General features: G+C 41.4%; 1 long non-coding RNA gene across 1 annotated transcript in view; it reads left to right on the top strand.

Annotated features, from left to right (window-relative positions):
* Nucleotides 1-405: 405 nt before the first annotated feature.
* Nucleotides 406-23,750, top strand: part of LOC148508597 (uncharacterized) — a 70,592-nt gene continuing 47,247 nt past the window's right edge. Inside the window, exons 1-3 of the long non-coding RNA XR_015869577.1 lie at nucleotides 406-507; nucleotides 10,262-10,352; nucleotides 15,589-15,644. This is a non-coding gene — a long non-coding RNA (uncharacterized LOC148508597). The remainder of the gene's footprint in view (nucleotides 508-10,261; nucleotides 10,353-15,588; nucleotides 15,645-23,750) is intronic.

Genomic DNA, 23,750 nt, shown 5'->3' with positions numbered 1-23,750 from the left:
TGCGGCTGCATTTCCAACAATGTCACAATAGTGGCTGTGAGGGACTCATATTCAAGAGAGGGAGAATTAAAACCCTCACTAAACGTGAGATCTTTTGGATACTTATGCTTGACATGCTAGGAATGGCGGATGGGGGGGGGGTGATAAGGGCAATCGCCCCCCACACACAAAGCCCGAAGACCCATCCACTTAGTGACACTGTCAGTGTCCGACAGTGAAGCTGCGCAGGCCCGCAGAGCTAGCAATGACTCACACATCGCTGCTGCCGGCTTCCAGGCCCAGCATAGGCCCATCCCTCCCCTGTCTCCTCCCCACACTTACCTCATCATGCTGCCGGTTGCCTCCTCTTCCTCCTCTGTGCACTGCACTTTGCAGTTCACACCCTGCTCAGAGGTCCCATCTACTCTAAGCTGAACGCATTGCAGCATAAGCCGGCCCGCAGGCTCCACACTGCTTACCAAATGTGCCACGCAGTGGAGGAGGCGTGCGGAGCAGCATGTCCAGCAGGTGAGTGCCTTGTTGTTATGCCCTATCTGTTTTAAATCATGTCTCCTTATGTTCATGATTACAAGACGTTATTTCCTGTAATTATTTTCTATTGTTTTAAAAACGCCTACAGTAAAGCTTAAGGTGACTTTTATAATTTAAAGATGTCCTCTCATTTGTTTTTTTAATTTATATTTTTTTCCATGATATAATAGGATGAGTCACATATGACAGCTGGATGTTCCATAAAGTGAATCTGGAAGCTGTTCCCTTTCTTCTGGCACCCAAATCACAGTACATACAGTAGTATTCAATTTACTGCTTCCCTGTCTAATGTCATTTTGTAATAAATCTGAGGTGAACACAAGGACATCTACCAGCAGGGGGCAGTCACAGGGCAATGCACACAGTAGTGTCTCCAGGGGCCCCCTCCCTGGTCTCCTTTGCACATGCCAGATATCAGAAATTTCTGACATGCGCAGTAGGACTCTGAGGATGCTGAATGGTCCATCTATTGGTGCCATCTTCAGCAATGGAGCATGCTGGGGTGCGGTGTTTGCTGACCGGATGCAGTGTAGAGCGCGCGGGTCCTGTCCCTTTTTTTGCAGACTGTCACTGACTGTGTGAGTAGAGCATATTATTATGGGGGGTCCGGGGGGGTCGGTCTAGTGCAGTGCACATGTGGGTGGGGGACGACGACAACTAGTCACTGGTGTGTGTGGAGCATATTATTACAAGGGGGTCTGGTGGAGCATAATATTATATTGTCATGTGGGGATAAATGGGGCCTGGAGCATATTAATATAAGTTTTGTGGGGAGGGGGACTGGAGCATATTATTGGGGGGGGCTGGAACATATTATTACTGTGGGGGGTTACAAGGGGAGTCTGGAGCATATTATATTATGGGGAGGGGGTGTGGAGCATATTATTGAGCGGGGAGGCTTGAGCATGTTATTACTGGGGGCTGTCTCTGGTGCATAATATTATTATTAACAAGAAATAATATTTTTCTTGTTAATGAATATTCTGTTTTATTTTTTGTAAAAATTATTGAAAATGTGAGGGGCAGATATGTAAGTGGGAGGAGTAAAGAATAGAGAGGGGAGGGGTCAGTTTTAATTTTTAAACCGCCCCACCTAAAAGTAAAGTCTAGATTTGCCACTGCATGCTAGCCCCAAGGGATTAAATGATGGTTTTGAAATGACCACATTTATAGCAGATTAATAATAAAAGGGAGAATGAAAAAAATATATATCAAATCTATTTTTAAATAGACAAGGAGGATCACTAAAGCCTAACGTTTGCTCTGTAGCATACAATAGATAATATGAGCTCTAAAACTGTGTAACAATTAAAAACCACTTGTGAACAAAGTAACAAATGTAAATAGAAATGTAGGCAAGGTGGAGTATATTAGTAAGTATGTATCAGTTGCACTCCACACACATCTGCTGGATAGTTTAGAGAATCTTGTTCCCAAGACATAAACTACCACAGTAGACTTTGTGAGGAGCAGTAGTTCTAAAGGATAGGTACTAAGGCATGGCCATAACTCGGGTAGTGTGACATGTGCCATGGCACAGGGCACCGCAGGGCTGTTCACCCCTGTCAATTTTCTGTTTATTATTATTCTCACTTGTAGCTTCCTCCTATATCATCCCCAGCATCTCCTGGCCTCTCCTATCTCTTCCCTGGCCCTTCCCCATGAGGCCACGGCCCTTTTTTGGGTATGTTATCTCCTTTTTTAAAAAATAGAGGGGCACCAATGCTCTTTCTGGCACAAGGCACCAAAAAGGCTAGTTACGGCTCTGTACTAAGGTACAGTATATCTGGTATTAAGATGGTCTTTTACAGTTGTCAATTAGAGGTGCAGTAACAATTTATGATATTATAAAATAAAATCTGTCATAAATATATGTATATGTTGTAATTGGCTGACCGCCATTCAGATAGTGAGATTGGAAAAAGTTTTTTCACTAGATAAATAACCATAAGTAAATAGCAATTAAGACATAGCTGGCAAAAAGAAAATAAAAAGCCGGTGAGTACATTTATAATGTGTAAGTATAGATCAGTGATTTTCAACATTTTCAACTTGAGGCACACTACGCAAGATTTTAAACATTGCCAAGGCTCACCATCCGGCGATACGGCGTGCGTGAACTATGAAAAAATATACACATTGGCTCCCACATAAAATACAACACACCCATTGGCCTCCACAGGAATACAACACACCCATTGGCCTCCACAGGAATACAACACACCCATTGGCCTCCACAGGAATACAACACACCCATTGGCCTCCACAGGAATACAACACACCCATTGGCCTCCACAGGAATACAACACACCCATTGGCCTCCACAGGAATAAAACACACCCATTGGCCTCCACAGGAATAAAACACTACATTGGCCTCCACAGGAATAAAACACTACATTGGCCTCCACAGGAATAAAACGCACTACATTGGCCTCCACAGGAATAAAATGCACTACATTTGCCTCCACAAGAATAAAACACATTACATTGGCCTCCACAGGAATAAAATACACTACATTGGCCTCCACAGGAATAAAACGCACTACATTGGCCTCCACAGGAATAAAACACTATATTGGCCTCCACAGGAATAAAACACACTACATTGGCCTCCATGGGAATAGAACACACACACACACACACACACATACATTGGCCTTCACAGGAATAAAACACACTACATTGGCCCCAGAGAAATAAAACACACATGCATTGGTCCCAGAGAAATAAAACACACATACAGTATATTGGTCCCAGAGAAATAAAACACATACATTGGCCCCAAAAAATAATACACATATACATTGGCCGCCACAGAAACAAAAAAAAACACATTGCTGACCACACAGTAAAAAATATAAACCATATTGCTCCCCACAAAAAATAAAACCATTGGCTCGACCCAAAGAAAAAAAAAAACACATTGCTCCCACCAAAAACAAATCACACTGACTTCCACATAAAAAATAAATTTAAATTTTTCTAGACCTATCTGTCCTTTATCGGCTACGGGTTCCCACAGTGCAGAACTGTCAGTAGTGTCCATTAAGGAACAAAACTATATAGGCGCTCATCAAAAATGTAAATAAATTTATAGGATTGAAAGAGACGGAGAAACACATTAACAAACTATCTTTATCTTTCTCCGCCTATTTCAATCCTTCAGCGGCTTCGTCAGAACAGTGATACACTTCTAAGGAAGCCGCTGAAGGATTGAAAGAGGCGGAGAAATGCGTTAACAAACTATCTTTATCGGTGTGGTGAGCAATACAAGCCGGGAAAAGGAGTTACTTTGTATATTTATCCAATAATAGCACTGCAACATTATAACTTATGATCGCGGCATAGGAGATGACATGCAGGAATAGACGGACATCTGCTGCTTGCTGAGTGAGGTGAGGTGGATTTTCCACATATTGATAAACACCCCAAGCACTGAGGTCAAGAAGCCGTTAGATATGGCAAGTAGCAGAGCCGCGAGCCAACATATGAGTTGCACGCTGACAAGGTGGATGCACTTTGGGTCACGTAAGCTTTCAAACTAAATCAGGAGAAGGACACAGGTTATAACCTTCTTATTGCATGCATGCATGTTGCTCGTTTTCTCTACTATTGGAATAAAATCACCATTCACCATACCGATATCCCCAAAAAACAAATGGGGTATAATCTTTTTTCTATGTAATATGGAATCACAATATTAATTGTGACTAATGCTGGAACTATATACACTGGACCATGTGTTTTCACACAATTTTTTCTGGACTAAGAAAAACGTTTTTAACTAAATTGTATGAAACGTTAATATCTGTGGTTCTCAGCACAACTTGCTGGATATTTTGTCTTGACGGTGTTCTATAACAACATAAGCTATCCCTGATGTGGGTTTAACATCCTAAAGGCATTTTTTCACACCGATGACAATATCAATGGTTTCAACTTCTTTAGCAATATTGTTTTCTATTTGAACATTTGTCATTACTGTACTCTATTTATTGATACATTCATGGTCTACAATTTTTTTATTTATGTCATTGTAATTTATGTTTTTTTAATTTTATATATTTTTATACATACCATTTTTTTTTCTTTTTCTTCTATTTTATCTCTGTGTATTATGTTATATTAAATTTCTTTAAATTTTTGATGAGCGCCTATATATTTTTGTTCCTATATTGTTTTGTATTTTATGGGAATCCAGCAAATTTCCCATCAATATAAAGGCTGCTGTCATATATGTGTCTATAACATAATTTGATTTTGTGAAAGGTCTTCACACCCTCTTTAGAAGTTAGTGCCCTTACTTGTTGTTTTTTTTTAGTGTCCATTAAGGGCTGGCTGGCCATGGGTGGGCGGGAAGAGCTGACCGCAGGCAGGAGGGGAGGGCTGGCTGGCTGTGGGTGGGAGGGGAGGGCTGGCTGAGTCTGGTGGGGTGGGCGGGCAGGCAATGCTGCGTGCGTGACCTGTGATGTCACGCCACCGCATTTAGGCAGTTCAAGACCCGGGTGCTCCTGAGCCTCCCAGAAGAGCTCAGCGGCAGCGCTGCTCGGTCCGCACTTCTTTAATGTGACCGGCGCTTGTGAAGTGTGCCACGGTGCACAGCAGTTAAAAACCTCTAGTATAAATGCATAGATGGAAACATAAATTAGATGCCATGAAAGTATATCAATAGTCGCAATCTGTGAATGAGTTGTATATAGTCTAGTGTTTATTGTGCATTGTATTTGAATACATGCATTTGCACAGTAGGTGTTTGATTGTTTGGCCGATAAAATGACTCTATTGCGTCATCAATGCCAACCCTCTGACGAAGTAGAATTAACAAACGTGTAGGGGGCATGGCCTTGTGATGCTGGTGCAACTAACCCAGACCCACACACCGCTCTGTTGGCTAACATGGTCCCGACACGCCACTGCTCCAGCAAACAAGCGAGCGCCGTGGTTTGTGTTCCCAAGTGAACCATGGAGCTGTGGGCCTGATTCAGAGCCGGACGCTCTTTAAGAGCGCTCGCTCTCAATCAGGGTGTCCCTGTTTTTCTTTAAAGATGGTCTCCTGGCCGCTCACATAGCTGTGGGCGACCACCCACAGCTTTAGCGAGCAGCCAGGTGATGGTCGTGATGGTCAGGACCATCGCGACCATCGGGGCTTGCGACGAGACCCTCGTGGTAGGGTCTCGTTCCTGCAAGCTCCAGTGAGATTTCGGTTCTAATAAAGCCGGAAGCTCACCACTGACATCACTCGTGATGTCAGTGGGGCCGCCCCCAAATGGCAGGCGTTCCTTCGGGAACGCCTCCGTTTGGCCAGCCCCCCTCCCTGCCCACTCCAAAACGGGGCAAGCTGTCAATCAAAATCGATAGCTGCCCCACTTTGGTGCAAGACCCGTAGCGACAGAGCGCCCGTCGCTGGCCGGGTCTCAGTGGGGGACCATCGACCCGCTTGTGAGCGCTGTGCGCTCATGAGCGGGTCTGAATCAGGCCCTGTGTCCTGTGAGCAGTCTCCTGGTAGAGTATTTTAAACATATCAGGCTAAATGTAATAGGGTGCACCAGTATAGCACTATACTCACACTTTTTTAGAACTCAACCAATGTAATTGGGTAATCACATGTTACTCACATTTCCACAATTCACAAAACCAAAACTCACATCCACATGTTTTTGCATGGAAAACATACAACTCGGCCAATGTAATATTAAAAAACAATATTACGTACCTAAAACTCGCAAAATGATAGACCTGCTTCATGCTAGCAAGTATAGCCTGAGCAGGTGCGAGTTAGACAGAAGCCTTTACAGATCAGTGAGATCCATGAAAGCTTCTGTATGAAAAAAAGGCTAGTAAATTGTTAAAAATAAAAAAATTTATTGGGGTCCACCATAAAAGCACCTGGGCGTTTTTGAGACAGTCCTGGTTGTGAAAATACAGTGTGAAAAAGACTCGGGATCCCCCGTATTTTCAACAACCAAAGAGCCAGTCCTGGTTGTGGAAATACGGGGGACAAAATTAGTAGAGGTTTCCCGTATTAGCCACAACCAGCACTGGACTCTTTTTAGTGGGGGTGTAATGCTGCAACCATGGGACCTGCTTCATGGGGTCCCCTGGCCAGAGCATTCACACCCCACCCTAGTCAGCCCAGGCCAGAGATCCTTGGGGAGATGAGGACCCCCCAATAAAGTTGTTCCCCCTTTCCTGGGCACCCCACACCTGGACTTATAGCTTGGGGATACCCTGGCACCCCTGGGCGGTGGGTGCCGGGTGGATTGTGTAAAAAATAGAATAAATAATATTGTCCTTTACAGAAGAACTAGTGGTTCCAGCAAGCCTCCCCCGCATGCTGGTATTTGGAGAACCGTCATGTAGTGCATTAAGGGCCCGCTGGTACCTCTAGTTCACCTGCAAAAGAACTATTAAAAAGAAGACAGGCCCACCAAAGGTTGTAATCTTTTATTACACATGCACTCGCTCACACTCACCTGCACTCACACTACATACTTACCCTTGTCCCTAATACTGGTCTGTCCCCTTGTCCAGTAGAATAAAGGGCGTATTTATTATGGGTTCAGAGTGTGCGGTCACACAGACCTCTCCGAAGTTCCATGGATTAGCAGACTAGCCAGAGGGGTGAATGTTTTGGCCGGGGGATGCTGTGAAGTGGCTCCCATGGCTGTGGCATTACACACCCACTAGAAAGAGTCCAGTGCTGGTTGTGGCTAATATGGATAACCCCTCATTTTGTCCCCTGTATTTCCACAACCAGGACTGGCTCACTGAGCCTGGTGCTGGTGGTTGAAAATATGGGGGACCTCAAGACCTTTGTCCCCCTTATTTTCACAACCAGGACTGGCTCAAAAAAGCCAGGTGCTAGGTGTGCTTTTAGGGTGGGACCCCACATCATTTTTTCTTTATTTTTAACATTTTTCTAGCCTTTTTCACAGAGAAGCCTTCACGAATCTCATTGATCTGTGAAGGCTTCTGTGTAACTCACACCTTGTAATGAAAGTAGCAAATATAAAGGGGCCCAGATGATGGTAACCATTGATGGCCAGCCCACCAATTGCCATGCCTATTCTCATATTTAGCTAAGTCTCTGTGGTATCTGGCTACACCCCTTAAGCATGGGCTGATGGATTGCTATGGTCACTTTATCTCTTTAGACTGTTTGATACATCTCCCCCCAAAAGTTTGTTTGTTTTTGAATATATTTTTCTCAGCTCTTTACTTAATTGCATAATAAAAAAAATTAGTAAACCACGAAAACTTTTCTTTTAAATATTAGATTACATTTTCTGATTTTTATTTGATTTTTGCCTTTTCCATCGACTTTGCATAGAATGAATTTTCTGCATAAACAAATATTTCCTGCATTTTCTTATGACAAAGTGGCAACTGTGAAACTTGGACATTTACTTGCTCAGGAAATGTGGTCTGGCACAGTCCTGGTTTCCTTCAGGAGCACTAGAACATAGATTAGATTAATCTAAACAGATGAGGGTGGGATACCTTGAAGGTCAGAGTGCACCTTCATGTAACCAGACAAATCGCTGTATAATACAGTATTATAAAACTGGAAGCAGCTGTGCTACAGTTCAGACAGGAGCGTTACAGTAAAACTTACTTTCTTTAAAAAAAATATATATATGAATATGTTGCAGAATGGTTTGGAAAAAAATTAATAAACTTAGGAAATGATCATGGTTCTTTTTCTGTATCCGCTGCAAGGATGAATTAAATATGCATGTGTGCAAAAGAGAAGTGATTGCACATATTTATAGGTTTAAACACCAGATTATAAACATCTTGAAGAGAAAATAACTTTGGTTGTGTATTCATGTGGCTTATCAGATTTGTTGAGGTTTACTAATGATCAGATTGTAGAGTCAGAGGAAGGTCAGAAGCCTCAAGCATTTCCTGTTTTATTTATCTCTGGCTTGTGGTAATCATGCAGAAATACTGAATATATACCGCAACACGGTGTTAATATAATATGCGCCTACTGCTATGCATATAATGATTATTGTATATATAATATCTGCATAACGCATGCCGTTCTATATCTGGAAGCACCAGCCAGGCCATTGACCAGAGTGACACCTAGGGGCCTTTTCATTAACATGATGCACGATAACATGAGTATGGCTGTGCTGCAACCACAGCAGTCAATCCACTATCCGATTTATTAGTATGACCACTACATTTCGAATTCTGGGCCTGATTCAGACCTCGCGAGTGCTGAACGCTCGCAAGCGGATCGATGTTGGGCCAGTGCGCATGCGCACGATGGACCCGGCTCCATCGTGCGCAAGCGTGAGACCCGGATAGCGACGGGCAAGCCATCGCTATGGGTCTCGCTACAAAGGGGGCATGCTGTCGATTGTGAGTGACAGCACGCCCCCTTTGGTGGGCGTGGCTGGCCTGATGGAGGCGTTCCCATGGGAATGCCTACCATCTGGGGCCAGCCCCACTGACATCACTAGTGATGTCAGTGGGAGTGCTTTTGGCCCTGATAGAGCCAAAAGCACTCCAGGGCTTGCGGCAGACTAGACCCTACCTTAGGGTCTCGTTGCAAGCCCGATGGTCACGATGGTCTTGACCATCGCGACCATCTTTTTGGCCGCTCGCTATAGCTGGGGAGGTCACCCACAGCTATGCGAGCGGCCAGGAGGCCGCTCTAAAAAAAGAGAGGGAGGGCACTGATTCAGAGTGAGCGCTCTGAAAGTGCGTCCGGATCTGAATCAGGCCCTCTGGCCTTTGTATGGATGCTGCAGTCAGCAATACATCATTATTTGCTATGAATTACAAAATACTTTCAATTATGACTCTAAACAGTCTAGGTGAAAACAATAATTATGGGAAAATTGACTGCCCCTAGTCAGTCCAGCCATGCCATGTTATAAAGATCACACTCTTTAATTTGTAAGCCCTATGTAATACTTCCCAAATTGTAATTATTTGGAATTGGGGCAGGGGGTGTTACCATGCCATTTTGATTCATTAGATTGGCATTTAACCACTCCGCTCCAAACACAAATTCATTGCTGCACTTGTAGTAGGAGATAGCCCCCAATCCTCTGACTGGCGGGACAAAGCCGACCTGACCAGGACATTTGGTGGGTATGCCTACCCTCACTTGGCCAGGAAAAATTAGGACTACTTATGCAATGCTATGGTCCTCCTAGTTCCACTAAATCAGTTATCTCTACTTTGCCAGGACCACCAAAAGTCATGAGAAGATGGTGGAATACATATACTGCAGTATCTGGCCACCCAACTGCAGATCAGTTTATTCTGTAGTAAGGGAGATTATAGACAGAAGGATTTATCAATCAATTTGCAAAACAGTGGCTCCTTTCAATGTACAGTATGTATAATAATAAAAACGTGTTCGGTATATGTTAGCTGTATGTTGTACTGGCTCTTAGACAAGCCATTTGGAGCAAGCAGTGCCACTTTGGGCATATATAGCAAAACCTGTGTGTTACTTTGCTAAACAGTATACTGGAAAGAACTGAAGTGTTTCTTATTATTAACTAAATACATGATACATGTCATGTCTTTTATATTAAGCTTAAGGCATATTCATACATCTTTATAGAAAGGAGGCGCTTCTCTCTCCTACATCAGAACTTGCAGTCTCTTGGTTAACAGATGGCTTTTATAGACACCGGTAGATGTCTCAGCATGCAGAATGGTCACCCTATGTTTTATCTTTCAAATTTATTTTGTTATAGAACCAAAAAGGTATCCAAGTGGTAATCTGTTGGCTATACAAAGTTCTCCACACCATTTCTATGATTCCTGGGAATGTCTATAGGCTTTTATGTAAGTTTTTCTTTTTTATATACTATAAAATATGTTTTATTATTGCAACATATATCTATTTTGTGCATAAATAGCTTTGTGTAAGCCATCACTTCCAAGACGCTAATGTGGAGATGCATCATAACAAAGTAATACACAATGCAAACACTAGATGGCCACATCAAGCTACAGGCAGTTTAGTAATGATGTCACAGGTGAGAGACAAATTGTGTGTAGTGCTACGGTTATGCATGATGGTAGAGCTTATTTCCCCTTCATGCTAAGGACCTGGAAGTGATGTGCAGTCTGGGCGGAAGTGCAATTCCATGCCCATAGAGTCCACCTAAAGAAGAAACTTGTCCCCTTGGGGCTCGGTGGCTCTCTTCGCTCGTCACAAGATTATATTTCCCCTCTATGTCCATGTGGATGGTAGGGAATGATGTTTTCTGCCACGTTCATTGAACACAGAGCTGTGATGTCACTATATGCCACTCAACAGCTGTAATTTCGAAAGAAAGACAGACAGATATTTGTAACAGAGATTAACGGATGTGCATACAAAAGGCATTTCTGGGGTCAGAATGATTAAAAACAGATACATTTCTTGAGCGAATATTAGCTTTATTACATATTATATTTTAAATTCTTTGCTTTACAAATTACTACTGGAGATGTTAGCCTGTCCCCTCCAGCCAACCAGCTGTTTTATTGTCCATGATTTCATTGCTCAGCCATAAATCTCTTTAGAAGTTGTCACATTTCTTTTTCACATTATTTCTCTGTAACATGCTTCTAATGTGAAGTACTTTTATTTTGTAGAATGTCAATTAGCAGGGAAAAGATGAGCTAATGTTCTTACCGGCAATAGGGAGCAAAATGGGTCACTATATTTTTTTATCGAACTTAACATTTGCAACTATAATTCCTCACTGGAAATGAGATGTTCTCAAAAAATCTACAAGTTGATTTTTAGGTTCCGATTACATTTCTGAAAATAAAAATACGCTCCGCAAGTGGATTTGCATTAAATCTCCATCAGCTCCAATGTGAGACCATTGATTATATGTCTAAAGTAATAATAAAAAAGTTCCCATAGTGAGGAAGTGGGAGACTACGGTATAGTTGAGAAAAGATAGTGGACAACCACTGGAGACTCGAGTTGTCTTATTAGGTGACTCACAATTTTTGTTAAGGAGCCCAATGAGTCCTTGTTTAGGATGTAGAATGTTTTTTTACTGCGTTTTGTTATTAAGATACATTGTTTTACAGTATTGCTTCTAAACAGGACCATTTCCTGCTATTTTCCAACATGGACTAACATATTCTGAAAAAATAAGTAGAACAGGACTACATACCATATATTTTTAAAAATCCACACCAACTTTTTACTTATTCCCATAAGGGGCTCAAGTGGAGAAAACAACATGGCGACATGATGAAGAACAAAAGCAAAGTTTCCCTTGATAAAAATAGTGTTTGCGCAGCATTCAGAGGCAGTTTGTCACATCATATCCTCTTGTAGGGAACATGGGGACTACCTTACTAGTTTCTATTGAAGAGAGCTATAACATAATGCCAGGCTTCCCTCCGTAGTGCAAATACTGTTTCGAGTAGCCCAAATTTACTGTAGATAATTCCCAGTTAACTCTCTGTTTACCCCTCAAACTCTAATCGGGACCAATGGTTAACTGTTCTGACAAACGGAAACATTGTTGCAACAAAGTACAAAGGTAACATTAGTTTTGGCTTCCTGCCAAGCATATCGACTAGGGAAGCGATGAGCTCTAACCAATTTATTTTCTAACTGAACGAATCTATGGCAGCTGAAATGTATATAAATAGAGAAATAGATAGGATAGAAACAACTGCAATATACATTTTTGTTCTGGGTGAGACTAAAAGCCAATGATAACAATTGGAAAATCCTCTGATCACATAGGTAACATGAATAAAAAAAAAAAAGGGGTTCGGTTCTGTTTTCAAAGACGGGGTTCTTGTCTTTAAATTGTATTTAAAATACCAAAACTTTCAGCTCGAGACAAACTTTTTTGTAGGACTTTTTAATCCATCCATGTTCATGTCTGTATGTGCGTTTGCTTCTGACTTTCTTTTGGCCTTGGCTTCTATTATGCTGAGCACAGCAAAATGCTGAGGTTTTAAGCTCACCAAATCACCAAGGTAAATAAAAGTTCTGAAAATAGCTGAAACAGTATAAATAGAAACGTTATGTCCATGTGCAACGGAAAAAGTTGACATTTTAAACAAACAGGATTAGCAGCAATTTGCATAAAATTAATTCAATATGTAATTCGGGGACTGTATAAAGCTTCAGACGTTTTGCGGCACATGTATGAACCGGACTTGTTCATGGCTGCAGGGTTTTCTACCAATTTAGAATTAATCTGTTCCATTAAAGAGATAAAATGAAACACTGTTTTAAAATTAAGCAGAGCCATCATGTTGCAAATATGCTGTTGTTTCATTTCATCATGTCTGAGTAATGTTTACCCTTTGGCTAGAGGTAAAGTAAAAAAAATAAAATGGTTTCAGTTCTTGTTGTCTGTATATGCAGTATGAAAGTGCCACAAAATCAAGTACTTCAAGTCATTCTTGAAAAAGACCCTAATACTAACCAGTAGAAAATACTTTGCTTCCATACTTTGGGGTCTATTTACTGAGCAGTGTTAGGAAACAGAGTGAAAAGTGATAAGTTTGTGATAAGTGCCAGCCAATCAGCTCCCAACTGCCATCTCACAGGCTGTGCTTGAAAAATGATAGTTAGGTGCTGATTGGCTAGCACCTTATCACTTTTTTATCACTTTTCACTCTGTATCCTAACACTGCTTAGTAACTAGACCCCTTTAAGTTTTTTAACACTAGTTACTAGAGCAGAGCATTTTGTACTGGTCTGAAAGTCACCCCCCCCCCCCCCCCCCACACACACACACACACACACACACACACACACACGTGATTACCCATTCAGTAACATCCTGTAATGTCTATGTATGATCAAGAAATCTAAGTACAAGTCTGAAATAACTTCTGGTTGCGGAGGTACAGTATGTAATGGGTCACTAACACAATGGGCCTGATTCAGAGCCGCCTACAATGCTGATGTTCACGTATTTGAGCATTTTTTTTTGCAACTGCGCATGCGTGAAAGTTTCTATATAGTCCTATGGCACAGGCGTTACACCCAGGGTACGTACAAACTACAAAGGCACTGTCGTGATGGAGACAGACAGTATCAGAAATGTTGTGGATGTGCGTTCCTGGCCTGTGACTAGAAATTAATGCAAAACTGGTTCATTCAGTGGGTGTGTTATGCAAGCGTCACGGGTGTTTCAGTGTAAGCAGTTGTCTGCGCAGTCGCAGATATAGGGAGCCATAGTCAGACAGAGTAACTGCAGCTGCTATAGTTTTTGATGATGAAGTATAAGGATGCACCAATCGGTATTACAGCGTGAACGGGCATTAAATGTGGGCGTCTCAGACCTTGCACAATCAACTCAACAGATGTACACAAGGGAAGGAGATTGTAGCGAAATTTGCATAAAGTAGACATTGCTGCTTGCGCTTTTGCGAGCGACTCAGAATTAGGCTCAATGTCTAGCCAAAACATATTTTCTTATGACAGCTTAATTGACTAATTTGCCACATAAACTGTATCTGTTGCTAATGCTCAGTAAAGGCAGCCATTTTGTAATAGAAAGTAATCATGGAAAATGCAGCCTATCAACTTACTAGGAGCAGGTGATACTGTATCTTGGGCATGAGGCACAAATTTATACATTTAGTATTCTTATATACGTATTTGTTTATTTTATCCTATTTATGTGGTGGAAAGTAAATTTGTGTGATGACTACTTACATTTCTTTCATTCTGAGGTAACATTTTTTAAATTCTGTAACCTTGTGAAGTGCTGTGGTGGTATATTTGTTGTAAAAGCCACTAAAATTGTTTTATCACTACATGAAATTAACTTTCCACACTGGAACTTGCAAACAGAGGTTAGCTCTGTGAAGCAATGGGGTAGCGTTGTCTCTGCTACCTGGCTGAAGGAAACTCCCCTGGCAAACAGTGAACTGTGGGCCTGATTCAGAGACGGAAGCTAATGCAATTCTCACGCAGATCAAGCGTTTGTTTGCCATTGCACATGCATATGCAGCGCACTGCGACTCCATCGCCAAGTGAGTGACAGACTGCCAGCGTTTGGGGATGGTCACAAAAACACCGACATGTCCGTCTGTTTTAATTCAGTTACATGGGCTTGCATAAATTAACCGCTGCCATTGCATACGCAGCTCTGCATGTCAGAAGAACTCCCATGGCGGCTGCAGGTCCGACCTGCTGCAAGGGAAAGTTGGCCGCCAATGTACTTCGATGTTACCGATGTTTACATAGGTATGCATAGTCACACGCAGGTGATTAGGCAGTAGTGGGCGTCTTAATGCTCAGGTGATCTTTGCTGACATTTGCATATTTTCGCACTGCGTCGAGTATGAAAAAACGCAGTTGCGATCGCAGTAGCGTTCGTCTCTGACTCAGGCCCTGTGTTAAGCCAAGAGGTAGCGTTATCGCAAATATTGCTGGCAATAGCTGTTTCAATTGAAAACAAAAAAAATATAGAGATTTAGGAATTTAGATTAAGGTTGTTGTTCAACAATAAAGAGCTCCTTTAAGTGACTGAATTCTTCAGAGTACTCTAACACACCAAATTAAACAGCACCATTTCTGTCAAGTTCCATTTATCATTTTTAGAAGGAGCATTTATGTCAGGAATCCTACTAGATAAGTAACATCATTTGAGCAGTTAAAAGAAGTAAAAAATACAGCGACTGTACTACCAGTTGCTGCCAACAGATACTAATATAGAGCCAAATGATTATCCCCTCTTTTTATTACTCACAGCACAGCAAAGTGAATATAGACTGTAAGGTTAATAGGCGTCTTCTTTAAACGTATATTTCTGTTATAAGTATGATAGCTAATAATCTACGGCACATAAGTCATTTTTAAAGAAATTGTGTTGAGTTGAATATCCCCTGAAAATCTTGACAAGGTACAGTTATAATAAGTGCATCTTATAATGTTTTCCTACAAAAAGCATTTTCTTGAAAGTTTGAAGGATTCCTAAGGTCCATTGGTGTCTTGTTAAATCTGGTGTAACACTTATATTGAAGTTCTAGTCCCTGCTTGTCCTGCCACAGCTAAAAGGAAACTTGCTGATGGAGTGTTCTTGTTATCTTGCAGTATGTGTGCGGGAAGCACAATGCACTGAGGGCTAGCCAGGAAAAGCTGCTGAAGATGTAAGTAACGTGAATCAGATGGATATGAAGACTATGCAAATGTTTCTATACAATTTCTTTGACAGAGAAACAATGCAGGTCCTTGAATAGGATATTTTAACTGTTTCTTAGAAAGTATAAAACTGTGGATTAATCATGGCAACTACAGTACTGCCAGTGGCGTATCTATAATGGGTTCAAACAGCCACTGGGTCCAGGGGGGCCCACAACGCACACCCTGCACCCATACATTATACTTACCTCTCTAGCGTTGGTGCTGCAGAAATCACCAGAAAAATGGCATGGCTGCCATGTTCCCGGAGACCTGCAGTAGACTCTGGAACAGTGCCTGCACCGAAAAGAAGCGAGAGGCCTGCATGGAGACTGCACAACTACTGCTGTTTGTGATCTGCAAAATCATTTGTAGGACATACTAACATTGGCACTAGATATTCCACTTGTTCCTCATATTTTAATGACATGATTAGATGTTGCATGTGGTATGAACAAACAGTAAAATTATTAAATATAAGTTCGTTCTAGAATATTCCACCACTCAAAACATTAGAGCCCCCTCCTACAGTATCAGTAAAACGATTCACCGGAGTCTGCTCTATCTGAAAGCAGACACAACACTTGAATACAATGATTATATTACAGAACATTTTCAGAGTCGTCCACTTTAGCAGATATCCCCAGTAAAGTAAAAAAAACAATAAAAAAATATAACTAGAGTGGACATCTAAAAGTAATTTAAATCATGTATTAACACAAAAAGTACAAATTGGTGCAGTGCACGTGGAGCGCACAGGGAAAATGCATAACTCCCAACAGTTCAAATAGCCAAGTGTTGCTTGAAACTATATAAAAATTGCCTATCCATAACATATACAAATATAGTGGATACTTGACACTCTATTTACATTTCCTGTCAGCTATGGGGATGGGTGTCGGTCGGGCCGGATCAGAACAGCGGAGAGGGGGGTGGTACCTGACAGAGTAGAGAGCAGAACAGGGTGCAGTGGGGGGAGGAGGGTGGTTGATAGACTGAAGTTACTCGGCATATGCTGAATCCAACAGACTAGTACACTAAAGTGCCAAAAGTCTTGGAATAGCAGTATATAAAGGTAATGGTAGGTGGCATCACCATACTGTGACCTCTTGGAAATGCACAGAACTGCATCAGTTGTAATCTGACATCTCGTGAGTCAGTTTGAACACCAGCTAAGCTGCTCATGGCAAGGCAACATTAATTATCAGAGTTCAAATGGGGCATGATAGTGGGTGACAAACGGATGGGATATTCCATTTCTGAAGTTGTGCGGACATTCAACATTCCTCAATCTATGGTTTCACGTGTGTACCAGGAATACCTCATGGAAGGAATTTCCACCCACCATGGACAGCACAGTGGCCAACCACCTTGTCTGAAGAGGTGAGTTTTCAGGGAACGCTTGAATGTTTGGAGACTTTTGGAAAGTCTTATTGTGCGTGGGAGGGCTTTCCACAGGGTGGACGCAGCCCGAAAAAGTCCTGTAACCGTGAATGAGAACAAGTAATGCGTGTGGATGAGAGATGCAGATCTTGTGCAGAGCGGAGATGTCGGGTTGGAAGATATTTTGTGATAAGTGAAGATGTATGTTGGTGTGGTTTGGTTAATAGCTTTATGTGTGAGTGTAAGTATTTTATATTGATTACGGTAGAAGACCGGTAACCAATGGAGGGCTGAGAGAGTGGATCAGCAGACAATGACGTTTGGCGAGGAAGATCAGCTTTGCAACTGCATTCATTATGGATTGTAGTGGTGAGAGCCTGTCAGTGCAGTGTCCTTTAGCTTCCATGGTATATGGGAGAGAAAGACCCACCAGAGTGCCCCTGTTAACACTATAACACTGGACACAGCGTCTCACCTGGGCTTGTAACATCGCTAATTGGACCCTGGAGAACTGGCAACATGTAGCATGGTCCGGTGAGTCATGCCTCCAGTTGTTTCAGGCTGATAGCAAGGTTTCGGTTGTAATGCAGACCCCATGAGGCTATGGACCCCAGTTATCAACAAGGCACCGTGCAGGATGGTGGTGGTTCCATAATGGTGTGGGGTGTGTTCACGTGGCATGGGTTGGGTCTGCTGGTCCACCTGAACACGTCATTGACCAGTAACAGCTATGTTGCATTGCTTGTTAATCATTTGCAGCCTTTCATGGCCTTCATATACTCCCACAACAACGAATATTCCAGAAGGATAATAATCAGTCTCAAGTTGTCCAGAATTGGTCCAAGGAACATTCTGGAGAGTTATGACGATTGGTGTGGCCACCATGTTCGCCCGACATGAACCCAATTGAGCATTTATTGGACATAGTGGAGAGGTCAATTTGCAACCAAGATCCTGCACCTAAAAATTTCTGGGAGCTGTGGGAAGCTATCTAGACAGCATGGGTCAACGTCAAGTTGCTGCACTTTGCCGGGCTACATGATACTGCTGTAGGCATGTATGCCTTGACTTTTGGCACTTCAGTGTATATAATATATATATATATATATATATATATATATACACACATATATATATATATACACAGTCAAGTCACATTTTTATGACTACCTCCTGCATTTGATGTCGGCAGCGCGTAGCCCATATATATGGTGTACAATAGGCTGTCTGCACACATATCACTTGTTGCTGTCATGGGTAAAAGGAGCAATTTATCTGAGTTGCAAAAAAGGATGATTATTGGCTTTTGGACCAAGGGTGGCAGTATTTCTGAAACAGCGCAGTTTGTGAACTGTTCGTGTGCTGCTGTGGTGAAGGTGTATCGTTACTGGACAAAATGCACCATTGCGAATAACCAGAGTGGAAACTGCCGAGCGCCACGTGCCATTGATGTGAGAGGTGAATGTTGGCTACGAAGGTGCGTGAGGGCCGACTGACACGCTACAGTGGAGCAACTCCCCATCAAAATTAACCTGGGTACAGACATGTGTCTAAAATTACAGTTCAGCGAACCCTGCTGAGTTTGGGGCTTCAAAGCAAACGGATGGTCACTGCACCTATGCTATCGAAGGTGCATCGTAGAAAAGGCTTCCATTTTCATGCCTGTATCTGAATTTTTTTGTTTGTTTGTTTGTTTCTTGTTTTTAGTGCCACTGAAAACATATTCTTGAGTGCATTGGTTATTTTGTATGGTTCTTAATGCCCACTATTGGCCACATTAACCGACACAGTGGTGCCAGTAGTGATCAGGGAATCAAATGTGCTATCCCATCTTCTTTGGCCATTGCACGTAAGTTATATACAAGTTTGAACCTACAAAAAAAGTTCATGCTTATTGCAGAGCAGTGCCATACAAATCATTATTGTTTACTAGTTTCTGATATACAGTACACATAATTCTTTCAGTCTATGAAATTATTACACATTTCTATGTAATGGATTTAGTTTACAGAATAGCTAGACTACTCCACAAAAAAGATTGTGTGCAATGGATATGTAAATCACCTTTAAGCTAATACAAATGAAGTTACGTGTAATGTCTGCTGACCCTCTCCAACTCTTCTCTTGCTTCCTGGTAATCTGTCACTCTATTGCTCCCCCAGTCTCTGGGAAATGACATCAATAATCCCACAAGTCCCTGTTGTATGGTTTACTTTCTGCATAAACAGGAATAAATCTAAAAGTAAAATCCTACTACTGTAGTACGAAGTGATAGTATTTTGGATTATCCGCCCATAAATTTATTTTATACTCCAATTTTTGTTTTATTATATTTTTTGTTTACTCCACTTACTTAAATGCTGCAGGTTCTGGTTACACTTAGGATTGCCTGGTCAGCCATTTGGAACGTAACATAGGAAATACACAGGCTGCTTGCAGTTGTTACTGTGTAGGCAATGCATAGAAGATACCAATAAATGTAGACATACTATGAAATCAGTAAGCAGGTAGCAGTAGTGTAAATGACATGCTATACTCACTGTACAGCCTGTATATTTCATGACTCAGGGCTTACATGTTTAAGGCATGTAATCATTTCACAGCAGCTGCACAGCATGTGCGTTTCATGTATACCGAGCTTCAAAGTCAAATAAAAGTGAATATGTGATATCTTAGAACTTATTATCCCTATATCAATAAATTAACTTTCATCTAAGTTTAGAGCACACTTGCCTATGTTTTAAATGGAGTGGATATTCAAGGGCAAGTACGATGCAAGTTGACACTTTTGTCGTCGCCCCCCCCCCCCCTTACATCCTTTTGCCAAAGAGGTCCATGGATCTACCCTCCCTATGTATCATCTGCATATAAAATAAGATTTTGATGATAAATATTATTAACCTACAGAATATTCAGAGTATAGTAGTTCTTGTTCTTGGGGTAAACATGTGACCACAATGTACCTGCTCACCAGGGCATGTCCTATCCCCAATCGGGCAAGCTACACCTGTCAATAACTATAAATTGTTTGAGTGTAAAATACATAAGGATAACAGTGGTATTTGAGATTCGATATTTATTTTTTTGGCACTAAACCAGTGTAGTATAAATGAATTATGTAATACACAATTATGTAGTTTAAACAATTTTGTATGTTGTAAAAATTCAGTTTGCAGACGAAACATTCTGTAATTCGAGTTTGTTTTTCTATATTTTTTTTGTAAGACAAAAATTGATTCTGGAGCATATTCTGTATCACATCACTGGGTTTTGTCGCACAAAACCCATTTACTGTATAATACAGAAAACTGATGTTGTGAAAAAAATGTTTCGACACAATTTATTTTGTAATGTACACCCTATGTGACTCTGGAGTAGATTTTGTATTACAAATTAATTTGTAAGTGTTTACATCTACTGCGTTGTACAAATCAATTTTATAAAAGGAAAAAGCTTGATTTTGTGAATCTGGAATAATTCTCGTATAACAAAGTAAACTTGTGACACCAAGATATAGATATTTTTGTTACAAATTAAAAATACGGTCTGCGCTCCTATGAAAGGGTTCGTGTTATACCACTAGCTGTTATCCCAAGAGGGTTGTCCTTATTACCCAACCCTAGAGCCTTTCTATATTCACGGCTCATAGATTTTTTTGTGCCACAGCAATCATTATATGTGGGTTTATTCTTAATTATGTGAAATAAATAAGGAAAACTCTCTATATTAATTTTCAGTTTACACCGGGTCATTTTCTGTGAATGGATGTAATTAGCTGCTGCACATTGCACAAGCAGAGGGGAGATTGAGAAGTCTAATCAGCACAAACTGTAAATCATCCTGTATGTGGTGGATTGTAATGTCTACTAACAGCACAGAGCAGTCTTCTGTTAATCAGTGGCTAATTCTTATGTGACTTATGGCTGTGTCCTCTGTACCCATGCTATGGTGATTAGCACAAAGTTATATTACACCCTAAGGACAGTGACCAACCTAAAAACCTACCTGACATTGTTAAAAGTGACTTGTATAAATAGATAAGGTACTGCCAACATCAGGGAGAAGTGTTTCCTAGTAAAAGCACCAGCATTCCCTATACAAAATAATGGCTGATTTGTATAAACCTTGGAGCGTCCATTTAGATCCTTTAGTTAGAAATGCTATAATCACCAGTATAAAAGCACCCAGTGAATGCCTTGTGGAGACCCAGAGATTCCTTCCACCTATTGTCAGTGGGAGACCCATGTAATTGCTTTGTTGATGTACCAGGTGCCTGTAAGTACACCAGGGTTGGACTGGCCCACAGGGGTAAAGGGGAAATCCCTGGTGGGCCCCACTGCCTGAGTGCCCCACCACTTGCTTTAATCTCAGGTTACCGACTGTGCACTCGAATTATACATTGTTACTCTATTATAGGGTCAGTTGCATGGTCTCTAATGTCTGTCCAAGCCTCTGTGGGGGCTGGCCTCATCCCCTTTAGTAATTGACCACACCCCCAAATCATGGGGCTGTACTGTTTAATTCCCCCGGTGGGCCCTTCATGCTCCTGTCCAACACTGAAGTACACTGTGTCATTTGTAGCAAACAAATCTTGCCAACAACAGCTACAATGAAAGCTCACAATAGGACTATGGGGTTTGTGGGCCTGATTCTGAGGCGCGAGTAAAGCAAAAAAAAAAAGCAACTGTGCACCTTGGTAAGACCATGCTGCACTGCTGGTTGGGCAAATGGAAAATGTGCAGAGAGATTTAGATTGGAGAAGGGCGTGTCTTAGCTCAAATCTAAATTGCAGTGCAAAACTAAAGCTGCCCAGGATTTGTGGGCTACATGCAAACGCAGCCTGTATTTACCCTGCATGCAAAATAAAAATAATGTATTTGCACCACTTGCTTTGCAATATGGTTCATCCATGTAAATAGTTAGCTGTCCTTTTTTTTTACTTTACTCACACTCAGAATAGGCCCTATTTGCATAACCAGTGACATATTGAGTAACTGAGTGTACAAAGGTCATATGTTTGGCATTGCTATTTGTTGTGCGTGTTTTATGTACATTTAAAAAGAAAAATGAAAAAAAAAAGATACATATACTTGTTTGAAACTGTACTTATATGTATGTGGTGTGGTTGTTATATGTAAGGTATGTTCATGGTTGGAATGTGTTACCCTGAACCGATCACTGGTGAGAACAATCATAATTTCATAATAAATTAACTCCAATCAAGATTTGGGGGGTGCACTGTGCCAGGTGCCACAATCAACTTCTTCAGGAAACTGAGATTCCAGGGGGTTACATAAGGAAGAGACCCCATATTATTATATGTGTCCTATTCAGGTAAAAATGCAGGTTACTTCCTGAAACACCTAAAAACTGACATCTCAAGTAAAACAATCTAATGTCCATTTCTCAAGTGGTCTGATACTTCTTTATAAATACAGTACCTTCACGTTCTTCTTTTCCCATTAAAAGTCCCTCTATTTCTAAGCCAGCTGCAATTGATTTACTGGGAAAAACTATTGCGAAAATGGTCTTAAATAGCCATGCTTCATTTAATGAAGAGCAAACATGCGACAGGCAATGCCAAATTCCAGAAATAAAGTAGACTTCAGAATATGATTTACTGGAAAAGTTCTAGATAAACCTGTCAGTGCTTGTTCTAACATTATGTTCCCAGTGATGTCCACATCCCACAAAAAAAGAAAACGCCAGCCAACCTTTTCTGGTAGCTGACACCAAAAACCCAGAATAGAAAATTCAGTACACATTTCCACATTTTTTCTTTATCTCTTATTTAGGCTGGCCATGGTTATTGATAAAAATGTATCCAACCTTTGTAAAAATTAAAATAACAAAGCCAAGTGGATAGAAGCATTTAATGGCTACACAGCGGTATTAGACTAGCTGTATTTTAATTCTAAAGGTGTTACGGACATCTGACGCCCACCTCTCTTACTTGAAGTTGAAATGCCTACAAATTCAAGAAAGATAATGCAACAGCTCGCCCTATATTTACCTGTTCCAAAGGCCCCAAATCAAGTTGAAATAGTTTGAAAATCAAAATAATGACTGCTTACCGGTGGTTGCTGCCAACAAGATTATTGTTACCAAAAAAAGAATATCTTAATCTGGGTACACACTGTGCCAACGGATCCACCGACGGGCGGGTCCGCCAACAGCGGCCGATCAGGTAAGCTATACAGACTTACCGATCAGGTGCTAGATGTGTGTTCCCTGACATCACAACTGGGCGGACATTTGAATTTGCCCACCCAGTTCAGCTGTCAGCCACCGGCGGTTCCTTCAGTAAGTGTACGGGCGGTGAGTTGACTTCCCGTACACACTGGCCATCTGCTATGCTACAGAGCAAATGCGATATGTCTGTGAATGATGACGTTCACAGACATATAGGGGGTACACACAAGTCCACGCGCTTGTAACATATCGGCCATTCGATTGAACGCCCGATATATATTACCTAGTTTGTACCCAGATTTAAATCTTACACATTTACTGGTATCCTGAAATGCCAATTAGCATTCCTAACACCAGCAAAGAGCACTGATAATCTCCTGGGAAAAAAATTGACCTATTGGCTTTATGTAAGAAGCATAGGACAAATGACCAGTCAGAAAGTAACCTCAACTTAAGTTCCATGGCAGCCACAGCACTGAAAGCTGATATTTTAACTTAGA

This window comes from Taudactylus pleione, unplaced genomic scaffold (assembly GCF_031769625.1).
Source record: "Taudactylus pleione unplaced genomic scaffold, aTauple2 ptg000354l, whole genome shotgun sequence".
NCBI lineage: Eukaryota > Metazoa > Chordata > Amphibia > Anura > Myobatrachidae > Taudactylus > Taudactylus pleione.
The sequence above is the reverse complement of the archived record's forward strand: the minus strand, read 5'-3'. Positions and strand labels throughout refer to the sequence as shown.